Raw genomic sequence first — 10,000 nt, 5'->3', positions numbered from 1 at the left:
GTGCAAAAAGACATTCTGTGAGTTGGGATAGACCAAAGCAGAAAAAACACACTCTGTCAGTTAAGGTAGACAACAAGTGTTGATGGATACATCTATGATATAGTATAGTATGTAGAAGTAGGCAGTGTACAGAGTATGATAGGGGTTGAACATTCTTACAATGTCACAGTAAAGTACAGGTAAGTGTTTTAGGCAAGCACACACACACACCACACACACACACACACACACACACACACACACACACACACACACACACACACACACCACACACACACACACGCACACACGCACACACACACACACACACACACACACACACACACACACACACACGAGGTGGGCCAGCTCCGACAGATCACAGTCTTTGCTTGTGGTAAGCAGGAAAAAACAAGTATGTCCAGTGGTCAAGGGTCAAACGTTCCTTAGTGCAGTTATTGGACAGCACACACACTCACACACACACACAAACACACACACACACACACACACACATACACACACACACACACAGACACACACACACACACACACACACACACACACCAAGAGGTTTCCCGGGCTGGGGCCAGCTCTGGCATCTCAGGCAGTCCAGTCCCCTATGATGATGTTCTTCTTAGTGTCCTTCTGTATGTTGTTAAACAGCTGAATTGCCCATGGGACAAAGGACTTCCTTAGTCTGTCAGTCCTGCAGGTGAAAGCACGGAGTCTGTGGCTGAACAGACTCAGTTGGTTAGTGAAGGTGGCGTTAAGGGGGTGATGCTGATTGTCCATAATAGAGTCTAGTCTGCTCAGTGTTCTGCTCTCGGTTATTGAGGTGAGTGTCTCCAGTTCCATGCCCACCACTGATCCCGCCTTCCTCACCAGTCTGTCAAGGCGTCCAGCATCTCTCTTCCTGATGCTTCCTCCCCAGCACGTCGCAGCAAAGAAGAGCACGCTGGCCATGACAGACTGGTAGAACATAAGCAGAAGTCGGCTGCAGGACATTGAAGGACCTCAGCCTTCTGAGGAAATAGAGCCTGCTTTGGCCTTTCCTGTAGAGTGCATCTGAGTTTGTGGACCAGTCCAGTTTATTGTCGAGGTGCACTCCTAGGTACTTGTAAGTGCTGACAGTCTCCACTTTCTCTCCCCCAATAGAGACAGGCACCAAGGGTGGGATGGAGCGCCTGAAATCAACCACCATTTCCTTGGTTTTGGTGGTGTTCAGGTGCAGCTGATTGTTTTGACACCATCCCACAAAGTTGTCAACCAGTCCCCTGTACTCCTCCTCCTGACCATCTCTGATACACCCCACAATTGCAGTGTCGTCTGAGAACTTCTGCATGTGGCATGTCGCAGAGTTGTAGCTGAAGTCTGTCGTATACAGAGTGAACAGTACGGGGGAAAGCACCGTTCCTTGTGGCGCTCCTGTGCTGCTCACCACTGTCTCAGATGTGATGTCACCCATCCTTACAAACTGGGGTCGTTCCGTGAGGTAGTCAGTGATCCAGGTCACCAGGCCAGGCTCCACTCCCATCTGCACCAGTTTATCTCTCAGCAGCAGTGGTTGAATAGTGTTGAAAGCGCTGGAGAAATCAAAAAACATGATTCTCACAGCACAGCCACCCTTGTCCAAGTGAGAATGTATCCTGTGGAGGAGATACAGGATAGCATCCTCCACTCCCACGTTCTCTTGGTAGGCAAACTGTGCCAGTGTTAATGCCATGCTGTGGCATCTTTAGGGCTATGGAGGCTTTCAGATTTCACTGGTCAAGTTTCAAGGACCCTGAGGGCCCCCAAAAGGTCTTTGCTCTCCCCGTCGGGGAATTGAACCCCGGTCTCCCGCGTGACAGGCGGGGATACTCACCACTATACTAACGAGGAGGCCGAGCACGAGTGTTTAGACGCCTGCACTTGTTGCTGTCACCCAAGTGGTATGCAGTGGTGGGGGTGGTGAGGGCACAGGTGCTGGGAGGGGGCGTGTTGGGTGTGTGGGGATGGGTGGTGGTTAGTGGGTGGTTGGTGGTGTGTGTGTACCGTAGTGTTTCTCAATGGGGTCTCTACAGCACCCCAGGGGGAGTTAGGGAGCTCTAGGGGAGCGTTGAGAAGGATGGAGCTGAGAGGGGTTGGTGCTTAGTTGCCATTGAGGGGCATTTGTCCATTTCTTTTTTTAATACTAAGGGGGCGTTGGCAGGCTTATGATAATGTCAGGGGGCGTTGGGAGGCTTTTGATGATGTCCAGGGTGCGTTTATTTAAAAAATGTTGTAAACCACTGGTGTACTGGGAATCTCAGGGCCCTGGGGCGACATAACAGAAACTTCCTAAGTCTGAATCTTATCTTGAGATAGGAAGGGATTTAGGAATTTTGGTACAGAAGGAGGTTTCCCAACTTAACTTAGGAAGAAATCCTATATTATCTTAAGATAGGAATATAGCCATTCCAGAAGCATCCTAAGTTAGGAATATCTTAACTTAGGATGCCTAAGTTAGGAGACCATACACCCTGTCCTAAACTCAGGATACACCTGTTGCTGGTGCTTTTTTTGCATTATGCACAATGTCAGCAACATGGGGCATCAAACCAAAACAACCAGAGCAGTGATGCCTGGGTTAATGGGGGCATTTTGTTTTCAAGAGAGAAAAAATGGCACTACGGTTACCACAGTAGCTTCCCAACCAGGCAGGCTACAATAGTTGCCTGATGTAAATAATTTTACCATTTGAAGCCTGTCAATGTTCTATCCATGCAATATAGCCTACCTTTATTTAGAAATTTAAAAAGAAAATAGTTTGAAAGCCAAACTCATTTCCTATTAACAAGTGTAGCCTTTGAATTAGGCCTAGTTTGACCACGGGGTTTGCACATCAAAGACTTTGCAACGTCCAACAAAAAAGCAACCGCCAAAGTCTCCTCTCAGGAGTTGACAAGTTACAATGCCTAGTCGGTCTACTGATGAATATATAGACCACACAAAACTAATCCATTTGTCCTCACATAGTTAACAGATATTATGCTAAACAGGGTTTAGCATTTCTAGGTTGCGTAGTGTTGTTAAAAAGTTAGCCTATTGATGATCCGATTCCTCTCGCTCTCCCTCGTCCTCTGTCAGTGCAGTCACACGAGCAGGCGCACCTTGCTCTCCCTCCCTCTTCCCATCTTCACGCTGTAATTCAAACTAAGAATGTTTCTATGATCAATAAAAAGTCTTTAGTTCACTACAAGGAGGCATCCCAGAATGATGACTGTTTTACACGCGTTGTTTAGGCTGACAGTCGATGTGACTTGTTTCGTCGGCCGTTTGATTGATTTGAATATGCCTAAGCTACTTGATCATGGGAATTTGCACATTGTAAAAACAGCATTCAGGTGGCGGATTTGCGACGGGAACTGCTGAAACTGACAACACGACTATGAGGAAACTTTTGTGGATTGTTAGCTACAAATGTAGCCTACATGGAAACGCCCTCCTTTTATTCACTGTATTTTTTCATCCGTAATTATTAATAATAATTAATAATTAATAATAATTAAGGCTAGGCCCTATGCGTTCTCCCCCCAACACGTAGCCTGGGCTACAGCTGGCTACCCGCCGCTTCAAAAGTGAAGTCGTCACATTCTATCAATCTCGTGCACATTCGAAATGGCAGAAACAGACACGACCAATCGAAAAAATCAATATGATAGAGGAGTTAGGAATTCCTAATTTAAGATAGGATGGGGGGCCAAAAATAAGATAAGAAACGGCTAGGGACTTAGGAATTCGTTAGGGTTTTTCCTATCTTACTGTTCCTATCTTAAGTTAGGATGAGCATTTAGGATTTTTTTCTGTTATGTGGCCCCTGGTCAGTTGCTGGGTGCAGGTCATACTATTAACTTCTGTTTTTCCTTGTGGCCCCCTGCTTTGTGACGCTTGTCATTGTTGATATCTTGTCATTTATTCGATATCTTACAAAAACACAATTCGAAGGCCCTTCTCTCATTTTCCAGTGGAGATGTTAAATGGGGCAAAGCCCCTCAAAAGTTGCTCTACGCTGGTTGACAGTAGAGATTTTTGTTGTCTACATGGGTGGGGCATCACCGAGGCAAGAGGATGGGATGACCACTTAAGAATGGGAAAAAGTAATATGATTTGCACCACATGAAGGGAAGAGCTTAATGAAAAAGTTTCTCTGCCACGGTTGATGCCGCACTATGCCACGTGGGTGAGAGGGTGGTTGGTCATTGAGGGTGCTGAGTAGTGTGGGTAGTATACAGGCCAGCCAAGGGACCTGAAGGCACTCCAAGAAATACCTGACATACAGTAGTTGACCTTCAGAGAGTTGTAAACCTTCTATCACAGCTAAGGGCCCTGGAAAAGTTGTTCTCTGTAAGTCCCTCCACTTGGCAGCCATCTTGGCAACGCCTCGGGGCAGCTGTTTCGGGCAGCTATTTCTCTATATATTTTTCAACTGCGCATGAGCAGCATTTGCTTGCGAGATGATTGGAGCAATGACAGGGGAGCTCAGTAGGCAATTGGCTCTTTCGCCAGAAAGGTAGGAGATGTGCATGCACACACCAAATTGGCGTTATAACTCACTCCTGTTCATTTCTATGGAGAGTTTCTTAAGTCTTTAATCTCATGTAGAACGTCTCTCTGACCATGATATACCTGCTAATATTGTATATCACAGGCCAGCTAAGGTCAGAGAAGGTGCAGTTCCACTCTGCCATAGTGTGCCACACTATTAGCCTGATTATCATCGACTTTCAAATCTCTTCGGGACTTGGTCTGACCAAGAGCGTAACAGTTAACATTTCCCAAACAGCATTTCCCAAATGGCCTCCCTTGGTTTGCGAATGATTGTTAGCTTCTCAACAAAGTGGGAGGAGTTCCCGTATTTGCGGGAACTCAGAAAGTACTTGCATTGACTCCTGACCTGACTGGTAGCAACACTGAAGCTGTTGCATCACTAGGAGGGCACGGCCTGGCTACCACACTATGCCATCTTCAGAGCTATGAAATGTGTGACACTCTTATTGTTTTCAGGACGACCAGAACGGCGCCGGTGCCCACACCAGTTACGTTTGGCTTACCTGCAAACCATCTGTGTTCATACCAAGCTCTGAACTTTTTCCGCAAGTGACTATGTTACCCAGATAAACCTGCTGACGTCCACGTTCTCGTGAAGGTTCGCGGGGAAAAGCCAAGTATTTTTCGGTTCGCATTGCAAACCAACTTTACGGTTTGTGAACGCTAAGATCTGTGGCATGAACTCTCCGGCCAGTTCGCGATTAGGTGCGGGAACTGGCACCGGCACAGTTCTCAGTCGGCCTGAATGTGCTCACTGTGCCATCTTCAGAGCTGTGGAGGCCCTCAGGTTTCACCTCTCAAGTTTTAAGGACCCTGAGGGTCTCCCAAAAGGTCTTTCCTCTCCCCGTCGGGGAATTGAACCCCGGTCTCCCGCGTGACAGGCGGGGATACTCACCACTATACTAACGAGGAGGCTGAGCGCGAGTGTTTACACGTGCGCAGTTGTTGCTGTCACCCAAGTGATATGCAGGAGTGGGGGTGGTGAGGGCACAGGGTTGGTGGGCATGTGTGGTGGGTGGTGTGTGTGTACAGGGCTGCTCAGTGTTGAAGAGGAGTGGCTCTTGATGAAATGTATCAACACATCGCCAGGCATCTGTAGTTCCACCAGGGACTCCACCACTGTACCACATAATGATTATAGTAAAACATGAACAGGGAATGGTTTTGAACGAATTTATTGGTGGCAAGGATAGATGCATGCATCTCTCCCAGACCTGTGAGGAAAACCTGCGAGGAACTACACGGGCCTTGCGAGAACCAGGTTAACAGTGTCCTGCTGTTGATGCCAGACTATACCACCTGGACGGCAGTTTATCCCCTTTTTAATCAAATGATTTTTAACCTACTAAAAGAATAACTGGTCAGAACAAGACCAGACATACAAGTGAAAAAAAGAAAAAACATTTTGTCCACCTGTTATTTTGATCACACTACAGCACACACACCAGGGGTGCACATGTGTCTTAAGACAGGGGTGGGGAACCGTTTTCATTTTAGGGGCAACTTCAAATTTTGTGAAGTCCTCCCAGGGCTTTACTATGACCACAAATCAGGATTATATTGAAGGTGGCCACCTTTACAACAGACCCTACCTTCACTAGGTCCCCTGAAAATATAACTCAATTGTATTGCAAATGTCATTTCTAAGATTTCTTTACAAAACATGTCATATTTCATGTGGAACTGTGCAACATTAAAATTGCCTCAAGGGACTTAAACAGCCCTCTAGAGACATAGGCTCCCCACCCCTGGTCTAAGCAGAGGTTGCCAGAGCCCTGACAATGAGGAGCATGTTGAAATATGACCATAGTCCAGTTGCAGGGCAAACCGGTTGAACCGCTGGTACTCTGGCTGTAACCCGATTCCTTAACCTTCACCGCTAGGACCCTGAGGGGCCTCCAAAAGGTCTTTCCTCTCCCCGTCGGGGAATTGAACCCCGGTCTCCCGCGTGACAGGCGGGGATACTCACCACTATACTAACGAGGAGGCTGTACACGAGTTGATGGCGGCATACAGTTGTTGCTGTCATCCAAGTGGCATGCTGTACATATTAGTCAGTAGTGGGGGTGGAGGTTGAGGGGAGAATCATGGATGATGTGTCTTCATAGGGCAGCTGAAGGCACATTCAGGCCTACAGAGAACAGTACCGGTGCCCGTTCCCATACATAATCTTTGCCACAATCACGCCACAAGTCTGACTGAGGGTTTGAGAACCGGAAAGTTGGTTCGCGATGCAAACTGAAAAATACTCGTTTTTTTCTCCGTGAACTGTGACGTCAACTTGGACGTCAGCAAGTTCATCCAGGTAACACATGGTCAGACACGGAAAAGTTCAGAGCCCGGTATGAATGTGGGCACAGGAACCAGCACCATTCTGGTCAGCCTGAAAACAGTATGAGCAGAGAGAGTAGAAAGAGAGAGGTTCCATTGGCCCATTGTTTCCGGGTTCTATTATTGCAAGGGGGGGGATCCCCCTTTAGGCAGACCTAGGCAGTCCTAAGGACTGTTCTATTCAATGCTAGGAGTATTATGACACGCCCCTTTAGGCAGACCAGAACCTGGACATGTTAGCTGCCCATAGCAACCTATTGCATTGGCATATCTCTATACTTAAAGAATCTCTGGTATGAGTGACTTGGTCCACCGAGGAGGAGAATAATAATGAAGTGCAGGCATGTCGACTGGGTTTGTTCATTTTATTTTTATGTATTTATTTTATTTCTCCTTTATTTCACTACTATTTTGCTGTTTGTGTGTCTGGGCTAGGGGTGGGGGATTGGGGGGTGAGGTGAATGAGTTAATTATATAAAAAGACTGTGGATGTAAGTAAAAGAAAATATGAGATGTAGTGAAAAGCAATTTGTCATTGTGATTAGATAGCACACGTGGACGCCTCACACGTGTGCACATCCCACTACTGACCAGGTGGAGGACAATTGAAACAAATGCAGTAACAGTGTTTCCCACAGAATTTTTGGAAACTATGGGGGCAGCGGGGATTTTTTTTTTGGGGGGGGGGGGGGTGTATTTCACGCGGGGCAATGGGCGGGGGGGTTCACGCGGCGTAAAAAAAAGAAATAGGAGCACAGATAAGAATTTAGGAGCACTGTGAAATTGTTAACGCACAGACAAAAATGGTCTCAGACAGTAGGCTATAGGCCTACCTTTTACCCAACACACATAGGCATACACATTCTACATGAGGGGTGCTGGTCACAGGGCCAGTTTTTCAAAATTCCTCCCATAAAAGTGTAAAAGGGCTGAACAACATATTACACATTTATGTCTATACACATTCATTACACATTAATTTCTATATGCAGCCCGATGTCTCCTCTGCTGTGTCAATGAAGGCCTGTTGCCTAACTCATTATTATACAACTGTAAAGCAAAGCCTGGGGAGTTTCAGTAAACTCATCCCAACTGTCCCTTCTCTCAAGGTTTTTTATTGCTCCCAAACCCGAGTTAACTACAACAACTTGGCTAGGCTTTTGATCCCTCTGTCTTTCAAGTACTCATGGTTTTCTCTATAGGATGTATTTACTCCAGGAGGAAAATGCGAAGGAAATCGTTTTTCAAATCGTTTAATAGAAAACGCAATCGTTTAAAAAAAAAAAAAAAATAAATAAAAAAAAAAAAACATTTTTTTTTTTTTTTTTACATTTTCGAAACTATGGCGGCCAAAATTAAACTATTGCGATGCGCCATAGTTTCCTTAATGTATGGGAAACACTGAGTAAGAGGTGACACAAGTCCACCGCACTGCTTGACTTCCTGGTATTTGTTATTCATTTCACATCAACGTTGCCCTTTTTTTTAATGAAATCGATTGGGTAGTCAAGCAGTGTTGCGGACTCCTTACACCGTTTACCGGCCCCACTGGCCTGTCAGCGCCCTGGCCTTGCTATAGTAGTTCTCAACCTTTTATTTTTTTGGATAAACGCCCCCTTGATGTGATCATAAGCCTCCCAACGCCCCCTTGATGTCATCATAAGCCTCACAACGCCCCCCTTGACCTCATCATAAGCCCGCCAACACCCCCCTCAATTAAAACAAATAAACTGGACTAATGCCCCCCAATGGCGACTAAGCACGGCCCCCTCTGCGCTTCCCAATGCTCACCGAGAGGCTGTAGAGCCCCCGTTGAGAAACTCTACTGCAATATTCTTAACCTTTCCCCTCCGGCGAAACCCCTGGTTGCATTGCAGGGTGAACTGAACTCTTTGGACTTCACCCAGCTCTCCAAATTTCAGAAATAGCATAGATGACTAAGCATTAGAAACTGGTAGAATAAATGATCAGGAAAAGACCCAGAATGACACAGAGAGAAGAAAGTGGAAATAGTTTTCATTTTTTGTAATTGTGATGACCACATCACACCACACTGCAAAATACAACCTCTCCATGTAACCTACCATGTGACTGAGCCCTGACAGCGGACATCACGTTGGGACGTGGCCGTAGTCCATACAGGGAAAACCAGTGAGGGGAAATGAACCTTTGAACCCTTGACTGTAATATGACTTCCATCTTAACCTTAACCACTGACCAGCCCCCAAAATGTTCCTCTTTCTCCCCGTCGGGGAATTGAACCCCGGTCTCCCGCGTGACAGGCGGGGATACTCACCACTATACTAACGAGGAGGCCGTACGCGAGGTGTTTTACGCGTGCACTTGTTGCTGTCATCCACATGGCATTCGGCAAGGCATACTACACATAGCACACATGCCAGAAGCAGCATCAGGAGTCCACCGCCATCTAGCGAGCAGCCTGGGTATTGCAGCCTGTTCCCTCACAGCATGAGAATGCGTGGGAGAAGAGAGAGGAGAGAAATGAAGGGAGCCAGAAAAATGAGACACGGAGGGAGAGAGATATAAAGAGAGAGAGAGAGAGGAAGGGAGGAAGGAAGGGAGAACGCATCAGAGATAGAAGGGGTATGCAGAAAGGGGGTCTAGAGAGAAAGCGCGACAGAGACTGTGAAGGAAGAGAAAGAGGCAATAACAGGAGAGGAGAGATGGAGAGAAGAGGAGAGGACACGAGCGGAGATGAGACAAGACGAGAGGAGAGGTGTGGAGAAGAGTACAGAGGAGTGGAGAGGAGAGGAGAGGAAAGGAGGAGAGGAGAGGAGATGAGTGGAGTGGAGTGGAGTGGAGGAGAGTGGAGGGGAACAAGACAGATTACATAAAGTAATTTGCGTTAACCCAGAATGGAGGACGCCGTTACCCCCACACATAGGGTATACTTCCTCTCTCCACATCTCTGCTTCTGCCTCTCTCTCTCTCTCTCTCTCTCTCTCTCTCTGGCTAGTAGTATAAACAGCTTGTCTTCCTATCTGTGTATCTCTCTCTCTCTCTCTCTCTCTCTCTCTCTCTCTCTCTCTCTCTCTCTCTCTCTCTCTCTCTCTCTCTCTCCCTTCCAACCTAGGTGTGTGGTTGCACTGGCTGGCAG

General features: G+C 46.9%; 1 protein-coding gene and 4 non-coding genes across 6 annotated transcripts in view; 1 reads left to right on the top strand and 4 right to left on the bottom strand.

Moving 5' to 3' along the window:
- akt3a (v-akt murine thymoma viral oncogene homolog 3a) overlaps positions 1 to 10,000 on the top strand; it is a 220,154-nt gene that overhangs the window by 127,777 nt on the left and 82,377 nt on the right. The window lies entirely within an intron of this gene.
- Positions 1,792 to 1,863, bottom strand: trnad-guc (transfer RNA aspartic acid (anticodon GUC)). Its single transcript has one exon. It is a non-coding gene; the product is annotated as a tRNA-Asp (tRNA).
- Positions 5,392 to 5,463, bottom strand: trnad-guc (transfer RNA aspartic acid (anticodon GUC)). Its single transcript has one exon. It is a non-coding gene; the product is annotated as a tRNA-Asp (tRNA).
- trnad-guc (transfer RNA aspartic acid (anticodon GUC)) lies at positions 6,466 to 6,537 on the bottom strand. Its single transcript has one exon. It is a non-coding gene; the product is annotated as a tRNA-Asp (tRNA).
- On the bottom strand, positions 9,124 to 9,195 carry trnad-guc (transfer RNA aspartic acid (anticodon GUC)). The gene has a single exon. It is a non-coding gene; the product is annotated as a tRNA-Asp (tRNA).

The sequence above is a fragment of the Engraulis encrasicolus genome, chromosome 24 (assembly GCF_034702125.1).
Source record: "Engraulis encrasicolus isolate BLACKSEA-1 chromosome 24, IST_EnEncr_1.0, whole genome shotgun sequence".
In the NCBI taxonomy this organism is placed as follows: Eukaryota; Metazoa; Chordata; class Actinopteri; order Clupeiformes; family Engraulidae; genus Engraulis; species Engraulis encrasicolus.
The sequence above is the reverse complement of the archived record's forward strand: the minus strand, read 5'-3'. Positions and strand labels throughout refer to the sequence as shown.